The sequence below is a fragment of the Microcebus murinus genome, chromosome 12 (genome assembly GCF_040939455.1).
Source record: "Microcebus murinus isolate Inina chromosome 12, M.murinus_Inina_mat1.0, whole genome shotgun sequence".
NCBI classification, from domain to species: domain Eukaryota; kingdom Metazoa; phylum Chordata; class Mammalia; order Primates; family Cheirogaleidae; genus Microcebus; species Microcebus murinus.
This window is the reverse complement of record NC_134115.1, coordinates 69,458,873-69,474,910: the sequence shown is the minus strand read 5'-3', so window position 1 is coordinate 69,474,910 and position 16,038 is coordinate 69,458,873.

The window sequence follows — 16,038 nt, the reverse complement described above, 5'->3', positions numbered from 1 at the left end:
CACTAGGGCTAGGACCATGGCTAGGTTTTGCTCACCTCTGGATTCTGCACCTGGCATCAGGTCCAGCTGCACAATTTGGAGGCCTCAGTGCGAAATAAAAATGCAGGGCTCCTTGTTCAACAATTATTAAGAATTTCAAGATGGTAACATCGATCATTAAGCCAAGCGCAGGGATCTTCTTTTAAGATATATCTGCACTTCCATGTTTATTACAGCAATGTTCACAACAGGAAAGATATGGAATCAACCTGAGTGTCTATCAACAGATGAATGGATGAAGAAAATGTGATACATATGCACAATGGAATATTATTCGGTCACAAAAAAGAATGAAATCCTGTCCTTTGCAGCAACATGGATGGAATTAGAGGTCATTATATTAAGAAAAATAAAAAAAATCATATAAAGATAAATACCACATATTCTCACTCATATGTGAGAACTAGAAAAGTGTACCTAGTGGAGACAGGGAGTAGAATGGTGGTTACCAGATGCTGGGGAGGATGTACGTGGGGGGCGGTGAAATGAAGAATGGGTGCAGAAATACAATTAGAAGGAATAAGTTCTAGTATTCAATAGTGCAGTGGGGTAATGATAGTTAATAATTTGGAATAATCATGTATTCCAAAATAGCTAGAAGAATTGTAATGTTTCCAGCATAAAGAAAGAATAGATGTTTGAGATGATGGATATCCCAATTACTATGCTTTGATCATTACACATTGCATGCATACATGTATCAAAATGTTACATGCATCCCAAAAATATGTACAATAGTATATCAATTTTAAGAATACCAAAAAAAAATGTGTAATGTGTAGGGCCCTTGTAAGCATGGAAATCTGTTTGACTGCAGAAGCTGCATGCCCATGACACCAACCCTGCCTGGCATCATTTCTAGCACATAAGAACTAACTAATAAAAAGTCTATGGACTGAATGAATGAATGAATGAATGCCAATAAAACTGAGAAGAGATATGTCTGTTTGATCCCACAGCCTAGAGTCTTCCATCGTTCTTTGCTGCCTTCTTCTCAAGTATAATCTCCCAGGTCCCAGTTTTCTCATCTGCAGAAGGTCAAAGAAATAACACCACTGTGATCTACATCACAATGGAAGAGGACTCAGGAGAACTTTGGCTGTAAATTCATAATTATGCAGACAAGAAAACTGAGGACAATAAAGGACCACTGACTTGCATACAGCCACACTTTGATTAAGATAAGACTGAATCTCCAAGTTCTTTTATAAAAATGTAACAAATGGGAAACATTTCCATGATCCACCACCTTCAGCGTCCCAGTGCACCATGTGCTTTCTTCCTTTCCTCTAATAAGTGATCATCAGCTTGCCATGACCCAGGGGAAAAGCAACACCATCCTCCAAAAATGCATGATGACACTGCAGGCTTTCTAAGGATCAGTATCAGGCCTAGCAGGTAAAGAATATCTACGAGCATGTGTGAACAAAAGTATTCTGGTTTCTTGAGAAGATATTTACTGATTGATCCATATCTTAAAAAAAAAAAAAAAAAAAAAAAAAGACCTGGAGTAGAAAGAACACTGGATTTGAAATGAGAAAACTAGATTGACGCCCTGGGCCTTGACACTCACAAGTTGGATTATCTTAGGCAATCACGTACTCTCATTATAGCTCAATGTCTACATCGATGAATTGGGAATAAAACCAGGTTACTCTAAAGAGTTTTAGTAAGGATTAAATAAGATAATTATGCAAAACACCTAGCATAGAGCTTGGTACCTTACAGGCACACAATAAATACCATTTGCAATATAAATCTGCAGTGGAGATTTATTGTATTGAAAAAAAAAAAACCACTTGAAATACAATTCTGAATCAAATAGATACTGATTAAGAGGCATTTCTTTTGCACAAGTTGTGGTTTGCTTCATAGGCAACAATGCAATACCCACTGGTGTATGAACACCCGTTTAGACAATAATTCCAGCCCTGGTCATACATACATGGTTGCTCACTCCTCTACTCCAGCCTCTAATCTGGTTTCTTTCAAATGAGTAATATCTGCCATGGCCTGGCCTCTTCGTTGCTGTACATACAACCACAGAAAACACTGTTAAACCAAAGCATTCCAGCACTTTCCCAGTGCCATGGAGCAAGCGGAAGGATTTCTTTCAAACTCAAGGATCATCTCATACCTGATGAGTCAATAGGAAGATCAAAATGTGCAGCACACAGGAAGGATCAGCAGTGCCTTATAAAACTTGTGCTCAACTTGTGTGTATGGGTGTGTACTGAGTAGTGATAAAGCATGTATTTTTCACTCTGGGTTCTGGTTAAAAAAAAAAATTGAAAGTCACTGTTTGGGGACATTATCATCATAGGGCTCAGATCCAACCCCCTGGCCCTAATCTAATTGGCTCGGTTCAGATCTTGTGTGCTTGTCTTTGGATATATTAGTCATAGCTGTCATAGCTAAGGGCAGAGGACAAAGTCCAGACGTGGTCCCTAAGGGAATCACTGTGTTCAGGGCAGCACCACTCCATATGAGTGAACCAAATCATCTTAGAAAAGGGGAATACAGAACCCCACAGAGGCCTGCAGACACTCAACAGTACTGTTGATTTGATTCGCTCTCTCTTGGTATGGCAACCTTGAGTTGTATACCATTGTGCTGGCAGAATCTGAGCTTAAGCCTTTCAACTATAAAACCTTCTTGGTCAGAGTGTCCATAACTTCTACCCAAAAGAGCTCATGCTTTGAGAAATGTGGCCAAATCTAACTGCCTTATCATTACTAGCATTCCTACTTCTGAACACCTCATGCCCTAAACAAGCTTGCAAATCTACCATGGCCACCCATGCTCCTTAGACTGGAACTCAATGCTCTTCTTAACCTGGCCCCAGCCTTCCTGTTCAATCTCCAATTTCTCCTCCTTCCCTGGACCTTATTCTGTAGCAGCATTGATTAATCAGGATAGGCCAATTGCAGGAATAAACGACCTCCAAATCTTAGTCATCTAACTAATAAATTTCTCTCTAGCTCACATTAGAGTCCAACAGGCAGTAGACTGAGTTCCTCCTCCGCACAGTCATTCAGGGACCCTGACTCCACCCAATTTGTGGTTCTATTGTCTTCTTGGTCCTTGGAGTTCCCTTCATTAAGCCAAAGGATGGAGAAATACAGAGGGTGGGAGATTGCATGAATTTCACTGTCCAGAACTTAATCCCATGATCCTGCCAGACTGCAAGGGAGGCTGGCAAGTGGAGTCAGCTGTGTGTCTGGGAGGAGCAGGGAAAGTGAGTTGGTGAACACATACATCGTCTCTGCCCCACGCATTAAGTAGCTTGGCATCTCCAAACAGCTTTCCTTTGTGTTCCTCTGTGCAGAACTGTAAATACTTACCTGTGGCCTCATCCCTGTATCCACGCCCTCCAACTCAGGTCAACGCCACTGTCAGCATGAGAACCCTCTGGAAGCTCACCACATCCTCCCACACCTGGGGCAATTTGTTTCCTCCTTCTCTGTCCTTTCCGCCATCACTCATAACACCACCAACTCTCACAAGGGTGCACGACAGCTCTCTGGTGACACTTCTGCTTCCCTGGCTAGACTGAGCTCTCTGGGAGGGCAGGGGGAGACCTTTTTCTGTGTCCTCCACCTCTCACACTATGCTGAGGCACACTGGGGGGCATTTTGCAGATATGGAAAGAGATCAAAAGATGTGGTTTACCAACAATGCATGAAATGGAGCCTTCTTCTAGATCCTCCACTCTGAGATCTTTTCAGAATAACCTCAGGAAACTCTATCATTTAATGGAGACCTCTGAAAAAAATATCTTGAAAGAGAAGTGGGGAGAACTCAGGGTCACAAGGTTGGGAGAATATACTGCCAAGGGCCGCTGGCTGGAGCGCTTCGAAGGCAATCTTGAGCAAACCACTGAAGGACCCAAAGAGTCTGGGAAGGTCAGAAGCACCTAATGGGACAGGAGGCACCAGCTGTTTGAGACATGCAGAGTCCCATCTCCAGGGAAAGAAGAAGGATGTGTGGAACTCCTACAAACAGAAGCTTAAGGGTATGAATCTCCATCCACAGACTCAGGTGGAGTGAACGAGCCCAGTACCTTACAGAGATCAACTTGATTTGGATCCTGAGCTTTTTCTGACCACAATAGAAGAAATTCAGTCCTACTTTTCTTTGGATCTCTCCATTGCCCCAGCTTGAATCAGTGACTCCAGGGTCTCACTTGGTACCAAAGCACTATGGAGGTTTCTCCGTGGTTATAAACAGTTTGTCCAGAGCACGAACTCCTGAAACCACCCCTGGCCCTGCCATTGTCTGGTCCACATGGCGCCCTTGAGCCTAGCACCTGCCCTGTGGCAACAGGTTCTCACTGTGGGCCGCAGACTCTGCTGTGAACCAAGTGGCTCTGCCCTCTGGGGTCTTTCTGTACATACCCTTGGGGTACTTCAGGGATCAGGGCACAGGCCTCTCTACTCAGAGAACCCACAGAGAGACATCCCTCTCTACCCATAACTTGGGTGACTCTCTTTCATTTGATGGGATTCTTCTCTGTTCAAACCCTGTAAGCCTTGGCTATACCAGAGGCTGCCTACAACTGTCATAGTGGGTTTTTTCCCAGCTGAATGTGCCCTGCACCCAGCTTTTAAAAAAAAATTGAGTTAATTGTCAAAATTTTAAATCAGGGTATTTCACACAGATATCCAGAATTTTCTGGTGTTTTTGAAAAGTTAGAAGATCCGGCATCGCTGTGCAGAGATGACAGGTGGCTGTCCCCTTCAGATGGAGCATTATTGATTATGTTTGGACCCAGCCTGTTACGCTGTGCTTTGCTTGTATTTTACCTGCCTGAACCCTGCAGAACTTTAGTTTTTCAACACTCAGCTTAGGCCATAATCTTGCAATCATGAGCCTCCTGCTATCAGCCTCTGAGGTAAGTAAGCACAGACCTGAAAGAGAAAGGAAAGGAGGAAAATCCAGGGAGATAAACACAAACTAGTATTTTTAATTACCCGCCCTCAGAAGTATTAACCAGGACCCAGAGAGGGCACAAAAGCATGCCTCTGGGCTCCTCAAATCTCTCTCTCTTTCTTTCTTTTTTTTTTTTTTGAGACAAAGTCTCATTTTGTTGCCCAGGCTAGAGTGAGTGTCATGGCGTCAGCCTAGCTCACAGCAACCTCAAACTCCTGGGCTCAAGCAATCCTCCTGCCTCAGCCTCCCGAGTAGCTGGGACTACAGGTATGTGCCACCATGCCCGGCTGATTTTTTCTATATATATTAGTTGGCCAATTAATTTCTTTTTATTTATAGTAGAGACAGGGTCTTGCTCTTGCTCAGGCTGGTTTCAAACTCCTGACCTTGAGCAATCCTCCCGCCTCGGCCTCCCAGAGTGCTAGGATTACAGGCGTGAGTCACTGGGCCCGGCCTCCTCAAATCTTTTGACGCTCACACTTTATGTGAGCAAGGTGTTCGTGCACCAGCTCGTCCAACAAGACACAGGGCCTGGCCATCTGATGGAGCCTGAGGAGCCACCGAGTGTGATGGGGCCCACACGGCCATGGACCCTACAGGTGGTAGAGAGACTTCCCAGGGTGTTGTCCCGGAGCTTTTGGTGTCTGTGAAGTGCCAGGAAGGAGCCTGAAGAGTCGGCACCCAATCAATGGGAGTCAGCACCCACATGACCTCACTGAGTTCCCACAATAACCCTGGGCGACCAGCAGAGATATCTTTGTGTGACACAGGTGGAGAAACGGAGTTAACGTGCCCAAGGCCCCAGAGCTTGTGAGGGACAGAGAGAAGATGTGGGTCAGATAGTCCCGTTGAAACTGCGCTATTTATGCCAAGTGAAAGAAGCAATGACCACAGCGGGCTTGGGGTTCTCAGATGTTCTAAGCGGGGCTTGGCATCAGCCGGGAGCCCTGGGCAGGCTACAAAGGGAGCACCCAGTGGGGAGAGGCGGCCACAGTGGCCTAGAGTGGCTGGCGAAGGGCACAGACTTTGGAGCTGGAGGGCTTGGGTTTAAAGCCCCGATCTGCCTCTTTCCACCCATGTTATATAGGGAAACTATTAATACTTAACTTCCCTGTGCCTCAGTTTCCCCTTGACAGTTTACCTATCTGTGAAATGGGGATAGTAGTAGTACCACCTTCGTAGAGTTATTGAGTATCTCGAAGGAGTTGGTGTTTGCAAAGCACTAAGTTCAGAGCCTGGTGCGTCATAGTATGTGCTGCACAAGTGATTGTGGAATATGTGACCTCGTGTCCCAGCATCCGACAAAGCCACGCCTTTGTGCCTGGGTCACGTTGCTCTGTGCACCTTTGCTTTGTTATGCTCACCTGCAGGTATCAGGCCTGGCGCTCCCAGCCTTGGAACAGAGGCATCTCTGGAGCGTGTCCCTGTGCAAGGTCCCCTGATGTGGCCGGGGCTCCCTTCGCCAGGTTCTTCCCATCTCCCCACCCTCTGAAGCCTGTGCCCCGCCAAGAGCAGACCCATCGTGGGGGCCCACCCCTGTGATGAAGGCTAAGGCAACATTCAGTTCCAATGACTGCTTTTCAGCTTTTGGTCCAGTAGCGGGACTGACTAGCCAATGAGAAACGCAGGAAGGGGGTTTTAAGTGTGCAAAATTCAGCAGCTGGAGAGACCGTGGGAGAGACTGGAGGAGAAGGTGCAGGATTTCTCAGGCAAGGCTGACGCCAGGCCTCGGCGCAGGCGTCCCAGGGACAACGCATGGACTTGCAGAACTAGAAGTACAGTGCTCAACGGCACGGTGTGGCAGGTGGGACAGGGAGCAGAGGCTTCTGAAAGAAGACAAACTGCTATGGCAACAAAAGACGCTTGGCAGGGGCGACAAAGCCTGGGAGGCAGAGGCAGGCAAGTGTGCCTGCCTCTAATCTGGTGCTCCAGCAGTTTAGACTTTAGAGACAATACATTCACATATCTAGTATTTAAGACGCAGATCCTCTGTGTGCTAGCCCTGTGACCTTGAGCAGGGAGTCCCTGGCCTTATAGGATTGCTATGAAGATTCAGTGAGTCCATTTAAATTAAGCTCTTGGCAGCAGAGAGCTAGTTAAACATAAACTATTACAGTTATTACACTGGCAAGGGCCTTGGATGTGGGCTTATCTTCTGATTTCCTGACTTCGGCTAGCTGAGCTTCCTACCTCCAGTTTTCTCTTCTTGCAGTGGTTTCTGCGGGCTGCAGACAAGCTGCCCTCTCTACCCTGGTCATAGTACTCCTCTGCCTACAGTCTTCCAGTAGCTTCCAGAAGACACTGCATCTTGGCAACACTCTGCTGCTGTTCTTTCAGCAGGGAATACCAGGCTGCCCGGTGAGCTGCAACTCATCCTCTGAGCCACTTCCAAGTTCCCTGCTTCCTCCAAACCTTCCATGATGGCTTTTTGTGGAGTTAGTGGAATCAATCAGCACCTGCCAGCCCAGCACATAGCTTGATTAACACTTTGATGACACTGCCCTGCCAATCTCCCCTTCCGGTTTGGTTCCTGCTACATCATTATCTCCTTTCAGACAGGAGCTATGCACTGAGCCTGGATGTCCCTGGCAGCGGCATAAGCCCAGCACAGAGCAAGTGCTCAGCTAAATGAACACATGAGCAAATGAGTGAATAGATGAATGAATGAGTGAAGGGCTTGATACTTGGCTTCTCCCTAAACTCAGCCACATTTCTGGCTCTACAAGGACTCCTGACTGGTTCTACAGCCAGAACACAAAACTTGGCTTTATGGGGTCTTGGCTAAACCTGACCCTAAAGGCCTTTATGGGACTCTCGTTTCTTGGTAATAAGAGTGAATGTCTATTATTTGTATCCATGAAATATATAAAAGAGAGGGGGTCAAAAAAGATTACATTTGAGACTATATAGTATCCTTTCTTTGCAGTCAGAGAGTAGGCAGGGTGTTTTTTAAAAGTCAGAAATGGCCTTTAGACATTAGAAGAAGACACCCCAAAGCAAGACTTCCTAGTTCCCAAAGGTGCTTGCTGCTACTGCCGTCTGTCTGCGGCTCAGCACTGCAGCTGCAGACCTTTGATGGTCTCTCCAAACAGCTGCCTGACCATCCCGAGAGACCGCAAAGCCAACTCTTTGTACTTTGCATCATGTGGATGAGAGAGCCCTGTGTCCCCCACACGGCCCAGGGCGTGGCCAGGAGGTGGTCTCATCTCCAGCATGGAGTGGCAGATGGTATATGAACACAAGCAATAGAAGCCAAAGCAAAAGAAATTACAAACTACTGGGCACTGCAGCCTTTACTATGTGCTGGTCACTTTATATACATCATCTTATATCACCTTCACAAGTACAAGTGCAATCTGATGAGACAGAGAGTCAAATTTCCACGTGTCTGATGAGAAAACCACAGCTCTTTGAGGACTTGCCCAAAGCCTGTCCACTAGTAAATAATGGAAACACAATTTGAACCCACACCAGCCTAGCTCTGGATCCTACATCCTAGGCTCTTTCTTTGCAGCCTCTGGCGAATTTGATGAACTCTGTGCATCTGAAAGGCCTCAGGTGCTTAAGAGCTTTTTTCTTTTTGAGTCTCAAAAATATTCATTGAGCACTTATTATGTGCCAAGCACGATTCCCTGATTGCCCCTTGACAGATGGACCATTTTGAGTTCCATTTTGCTGGCAAGAAAGCTCACTGACCAGGTGACAGACGACGCTCTCCTGTCCACAACCTCTGCCAGTGTGGAGCACGAGCAAACCTGTGACCACAAGGAAGGGGGGGCACGATTGAAGGCTGAGCTGATTCACAGCACACATGTGCTTTCTGTCTTTCTTGCCAGCTCGTCTTATCTGCCGCGGCCGGGAGGCCTGTCTGCAGGCCACGGAACACCAGAGAAAGCTTCCTGCCTGCCTTCCCCAAGTCTTCCACACACAATTCATCATTCCTGCAGCACCCCGAGAAGTGACAGACTGTTCTGCCGTTTTTCCAGATGGGGAAACCTAGATGAGAGGATGAGTCTGGGACCACACAGGAAGCAAAAGCCGCAGCTTCCAAGAAGGGGCCTGGCGTTCCAGAGTGAGGAGCTTCCCGAGTCCCTCCGTGTCCCTCTCCCTCAGGCTGCTCCTGCACAGAGCCCTTGGGAGACTGCGAACGGGAGCTGTGTACACACCACAGCGACAGGTGCGGACCCTGCTTCACTGGAGCGACTCACTGGGGGCTCCACTCGGGCAGCTCACATTGTAATCTGCAGGGCTGTAGAGTTCTGTGATACAGGATGGATGTTTAGACTAAGAACTCCCAGGAACGTTGCAGCGCTGAGCCCGTAAGCAGCTCCCATTTCTCCACCCAAGGACAGAATATAGGCCTTCATACAGAAAGTGCTGATTGGGCAAAAGTGAACTTTCAAAATCCAAATCTAGCCCAGGTGTGGTGGCTCACTCCTGTAATCCTAGCACTCTGGGAGGCCGAGGCGGGCAGATTGCTCCAGGTCAGAAGTTCGAAACCAGCCTGAGCAAGAGCGAGACCGATCTCTATTATAAATAGAAAGAAATTAATTGACCAACTAATATATATAGAAAAAATTAGCTGGGCATGGTGGTGCATGCCTGTAGTCCCAGCTACTCGGGAGGCTGAGCCAGGAGGATCACTTGAGCCCAGGAGTTTGAGGTTGCTGCGAGCTAGGCTGATGCCACGGCACTCACTCTAGCCTGGACAACAACGCAAGACTCTGTCTCAAAAAAAAAAAAAAAAAAAAATCCAAATCTAACCAGTGACTCCTTTCCTTAACATCTTGGAGGGCTGAAGCCCACTCCATTTACCACCAGGATCGTGCACCAGCGCCCTAGCCGGGCCTCGCCTCCCGCTGCAACTGCAAACACCCCACTTGCATCAAGACAGGCAGCTCGCCCGCTGCTATCCTGAAAAGCCCTGGCGTGTTTCTCCTTCAGGGATGGGAGATTCCTGCACCCAGAGTTGTGGGCTGACTCCTTATCCCCCCACCAAAACCCAAGACCCCAGACACTGGGCAAAGCACTCTCCTTGGAAGTGCTGCGGGCTTGAACGGAGCTTGCATCTTACTGGGTCTGGCACTGATTCTGGCCCCACTGTGTCCCACAGGGAAGGACATCATAGAAACTGGTGAGTTCACCCCTCCAATCCTACCCATTCCCATCTCCTCTCCTTCCCCACAGTCCCAGACTGAGATCCACACATGCCCTGTGGCTAGTGTCCCAAAGTGTCCTGAACACTGACCACGAGTTAGGCCATCTGACAAGTGCTGGATATTCAGAGCACAGTAAGACACATTTTCATCTCTTGAGGTTCATGCAGAAGAGGGAGGAGAAAGAAGATGACTCCAAAAAACGGATATGGATCCACTGGTTTATTTTATAAAATGCTATGGGAGGGTAAGAGAAGGAAGGAGAACTTAAGTATGACCAAAGACATCAGGGAAGGCTCCCCAGGGAAGAGTCTTAGAGCTGAGACTGGGAAGATTTGCAAGGACAAGGCAAGGAGACAAGGTGAGGCAGGGCTTTTTAAGAAAAAGGATCAATAAGTGCACAGGCCTGGGTCAGCATGACCATTTCTGGAAACAACTGGATGCTACTGCAGCTGGAGCACAAATTACAAGAGGAAACAGTTTGGAGATGAGTTGAAAGGCAGGCCAGGGGCCGGGCACAGTGGCTTATGCCTGTAATCCTAGCACTCTGGGGGGTCGAGGCGGGCGGATTGCTCAAGGTCAGGAGTTGAAGATCAGCCTGAGCAAGAGCGAGACCCCGTTTCTACTAAAAATAGAAAGAAATTAATTGACCAACTAAAAACATATATACAAAAAAAATTAGCCAGGCATGGCGGCACATGCCTGTAGTCCCAGCAACTCGAGAGGCTGAGGCAGGAGGATCACTTGAGCCCAGGAGTTTGAGGTTGCTGTGAGCTAGGCTGATGCCACGGCACTCACTTTAGCCTGGGCAACAAAGTGAGACTGTCTCAAAAAAAAAAAAAGAAAGAAAGAAAGAAAGAAAGGCAGGCCAGGGCCAGATCATGTACAACAGTGGGTGCCTTTAGCAAGATTTTGGATTTCTAACTTGAAAGTCAATGAGGAATTAATAGTGTAGCTCTTAGATTAGGAAAAAACAACTGCACATAGGTTATATGGAGTTGTTGGTAGTCTACATGATCCCATAAACAGCTGAATTTTACCTGGATGCTGATTAACATGTGTCACATGACTTCCTATCATCTCCATATGTTTCTGGGAAGATATTGCTGAATAGAATTGCTCTTCTGGATTGCTGGGGCATAAAAAGGAAGGAGCCACAGGTAAATCGCTGTGGCTCCTTAGCTATAAACTCCCTGAAAGGAGGAACAAGGTGACTCATGGTGAAAGCACTTCTGCCATGGAGCACTTTCTCGAGATTGCCATCATTGCCAAGAAAAAGCCATATCCTCGTGGCATTCGGCCAGTGGATCCGGGCATCTGTTCAGCAGACGCTCTTCCCTGAGACTGGATCCAATTGGCTCCACCACTTCGTGGATCAGTCTCCGTTGCGGGGACTTCGTGTAGGGGAAAGGACACACCTGTGCTCTCATCCCAGGTCTACCACTAACCAACCGATTGACCAGGGGCAGAGGACTCCTGAGTTTCAGTTTCCCACTTGTGACACGGAAATGATCATCCTTACTCAGAGTGTTGTTAGACGACGTAATACGCGAAAAGTGCCTGGCTAAGAAGAGATCCTCAAAGAGATAGAGATAGGTGTTATTACTGTTGGGGGCCACGTCTTGTTTTCAGTCCAGATCTTCAAGGGTGTGGAGGGCAAGGTCTAAGGACCTCAGGGAATCAAGCTCTCTCCAGCCAGGGGGCTACACATCATCCCAGAGCGTGCAGTGGCTCACCCAGGGAGGAGCTGGCAAGTGGCTGGTCCTCCTGGCACGAGCACCTGCTTTCCTCTGACTCTTTGGCTCACCGTTTACGGGGAAGGCTGCCCATCCGCTGGCTGACACTTTCATCACTACCAGGGGCTTTGCCAAAGGCCCTGAGGTTGGAGGATTGAAGGGCAATCCTGGGAAGACAATATTTGCACAAATCCTTTTAGAAGTCCAAGGTTCCAATCCAGTCATTTCAATGAGGGACAGAAGTAAATATTTCCCAAGTGCATAGCAAATGGACTCAACCCAGCAGGAAAAAAAAAAGTAGGGAAAGGAAATAAGTGCATATCAAGTGGCTGCTATGTGTCAGTGTAGCCCACCTAATAATGTTGGGCAGGCATTGACTAAACAGCAGTGGCCCTAAGTTAATTTTAATTCCTGATGTCAGGGGATGTGACACGGAAAGCTACAGAGGTTTTCTGCCCACACCTCAGCTGGGAGTAATTCTTCCTGCCGGTCAGGACTCAAATGCTCTCCCTAGGGTTATAGCAAAGAATACGCACCCTGAAGCAGGACATATTTCTCCAGAGTGAGTGTAGACCAGCATGTTTAGATTAGAAAAAGGCAGCTCCCCACATTCATCACCATCAGCAAGCAGAGGGCACAGGCAGCATTTTAGAAGGCAGAATTCAGCTTCCACAGAAATCCAGAGATAAAGATGCAGCAGTTCCAGAATCCCCTTGGAGTCCTAAAGCAAAGACTGCCTATGATTAGCGATAAAGACTGGAGCAAGAGGCACGTGTCTCAGGACCACTGCCTAGGATAAGACGGCATGGAACATACCAGAGTCAACAGGGGATCAGAGCTGACTCCTGACCCACCCACACTGTGCAAGCTCCAGCCCCTGGGGGCAGAGGAGAGAGAACCTAACATCAGTGCCTCACGAATAGCCCTTGTCATTCGTTGACTCGATATGCATATTCACATATGTGCAATGTGAGTCTTCATTATTATTGTCATTATCATTACAGAGCATGGACTCAGTCACCCAGTCATGGTCCACAAATCCTCCGTCACGTTCATAAAGTCCTAAGTCAAAGAACTATTCTAGATACTGGTATGAAAAGAGTCTCAGCTTAGAAAGACTCTACCTGACTATGGTGCCCATCGTGAGTAAAACCAGATAAGCGATTCTCCTGAAGACATGGGCTGCAGCCATGCTTGTTTGTCTCGGGGTGCGTTGTGTGTTGCACCAAGACCGTGCCCAGCCTTTTCCAACTGGGGCAGAAGTGGAGGTGCACTACTTAGATCTCCCTTCAAGGAAGAACTTGCCACTCTGCTGCATGGGGAGAAGGTAGCTCAGAATCTCCCACGTAGCCCCTTCAGGGTGTACCTCGGCTTTCTAGCCAGGGCCACATTCTTCCTGAGCACCCTGTAGCCACTAGCTGGGCACAACGTGGGTACTAAGCCCAGCTGTTTCTGCCCAGTGTGGGACTCCTTCAACAGGCAGTCTTTGCTTGGGAGCTCTCGTTTCAGTTGGCAGAGACTTTGTAAGGTCTGAGTTGTGGTCTGAAGCCTTCCTTGCCCAATTCTGCTTCTCCTGCTTGTTCCCTAACACAAGTGATGCCCACTTCACACGCTGCTGACACCCCTAACTCCTCCCTCTTGCAGACTGCTTCCCAGAGACCCACTAACAAACGTGTGTGTTACCTTAGTCTGAGCAAAGAGAAGACAAGATTTCAGAAAAAAAGGAAGCAGGATTCCTTTGCCCTTTGGAGACATGTCTGGGCAAAGCAGTGCTCGTGTTTGGAAAAAGGCAAATTGTGCTTTTCCTCTCCTCTCCCACCAACACCGCAACCCACACAGAAATCCTCTGTGACCAAATGTGTGGGGGCTTCTCCTTACACACCGAGCAAGCAGTCAGTTCTGCTGGGTGTCCTCCAGCTCAATTCTGACCCTATGTACCTGGGGACAGCGTCAGACCCCACAGAGTGAGGGCTCAGTCCCCAAGACTGCCTCTCCTTCAGACACCAGTCCAGCCCCCAGAGGTTCTGACTGTCCAGCTTCAAGTTGGGGTTCCCACTCTGTGGGCTGCATTAACTTGCTGGAGCAGCTCACATAACTCAGGGAAACACAGTTACCGGTTTATCATAAAGGATATCACAGGGAATACAGATGAAGAGATATGTAGGGGGAGGTATGGGGGAAAGGGCATGGAGCTTCCATGCCTTCTATGAACGTGCCACCCTCCAGGAACCACGTGTTCAGCTATCTGGAAGCTCTCTGGACCCTATCCTTTGGGGTTTTATGGAGGCTTCATTACGTAGCATGATTGATTAAACCATTGGACATTGGTGATCAACTTGACCTTCAGCCCTGATCTCCTACACAGAGGTTAAGGGGTGGACTTGAGACCCCTGATTCTCTCATCATGCCTCAGTCTTTCTGTGACCAGCCCCATCCTGAAGCTATCAGCCAATCATTAGCATACAAAAAAAACCAACACTTTGGAGATTCCAAGTACTTTAGAAGCTGTATGCCAGAAAGAGGACCAAATATATATTTCACAGTATCACACGTCTGTGCAGAATTCTGTCCCCTAAGGCTTTTGAGAAGGAGCTGCTACCATCATCACATTTGTGCATTTCTGTGCATGGACTGTTTTGGCAATCTGGTGACACCTACAGACCCCTTCTCCAATGTAGTCAAACCAAATGCAGTGGGGGGATGGGCTTGAGTTTGTGCAGGAGTAGGAGTCACAGGGAACGGATTCGTAATAAACAGATTGCATTTGGACGAGAGCTAAAGTGATCAAACACTTCGACATGGGAGTGGTGGTTTTAAGTCGCCAATAGCATTTATTCTGATAAAGAGAAATTTTAGAAGGAAAAGGGCAGAGAGATAAGATTTTTCTCAAAGCTATTATGTAGAACAGGGATTGGCAAACATATGCCGTAAAGCACCAGATAGTAAATATCTTCACTTGGAGGACCAGTGGCACATCTAGCCTTTGCGACAGCCGTACACTTCGCCACTGTAGGCAAAAGAGGCCACGCACAATGCGTAGATGGATGGGTGTGGCCGTGTTCCAACAATACTTCGCTTGCAAAGACTGGTGGAGGGTCAGATTTGACCTGCTGGCCCCAGTTTGCTGACGCCTGATGCAGAAGAAGGAAAGTTGGAGAAAAATAACATTGGTCTACTCTGCACCGAGCACTCGCATATTATCTCATTGATTCTTCATAGCACCCCTTCAAGGTAGGTCCTATTTCCCAGTTTTTACAGATATAAAAATTGAGAGTCCATGTTCTCCTATAGTTGTATGCTTCCTACGTAAGTTATTAAGAAAATAAGCCCTAATTGCCACAGCTATGACGTGACAGCCTCGGGATTCTAGCAAGACTCCACCACAGCAGCCCCTTGGGAATGGAAGGGGGGATCCGCATCTGGTGCGATTTGTCACTCCAGTGATAGCAAATAGCACATCTGTAAGGGTCACCCCATTCCAGAAGCGTCCTGAGCAACATGAAGACCAGGACTCCAGTGGCGTGGAGATCTGGGTCATTGAGTGGAAACATGTGATAAGGCAACATGTGGTGCCCATTCTTGACAGGAACACACGAGAAAAGGGTTTTTCTCATTATGTTAAGTGTTTTCTGATGAATTGATTCATTAACCACAGAGATATTTTCCACAGCGCCCCTTACCGCAGAGCTTCCTGCCAAGAACAAGGTCAAAGGCAAGGAAGGGTCTCTGGATAGCCGGAGCGTCAGGGAAGAGCATGCAATTAATATATCACCTTCCTGTCAGGACAGAGGAATTCCTTCTTCCCTGTTCCCTTTTCCTATCCCACCAACTCACAGCACGTCCGGTGGTGGCCTCCCCACAGCCAACTCTCCAGCCAAACACGAGGTAGTGACTCCCCTGTCCCCAGCCCGTCCCCACTGCCGTGGTCACAGCTAGTTCTCTGAAAGACCACCCCAAGCTGCGCATGACTGATACCTGGATCCCAGTCCTCAGAGGGTGCCTGATGCATAGACTCACTCCATAAAAGTCTGCTTAGTTAAATTTCACTTAAACGTGTCTCAACCAAGCGCATGCATCTACCTTTCTCATTTAACCTCCATAAAAAATTACTGAACAAATTACCATCTCTCTTATTTTACAGATGAAAGCAAACAAGTCTTCAAAGGGAGTCTAGA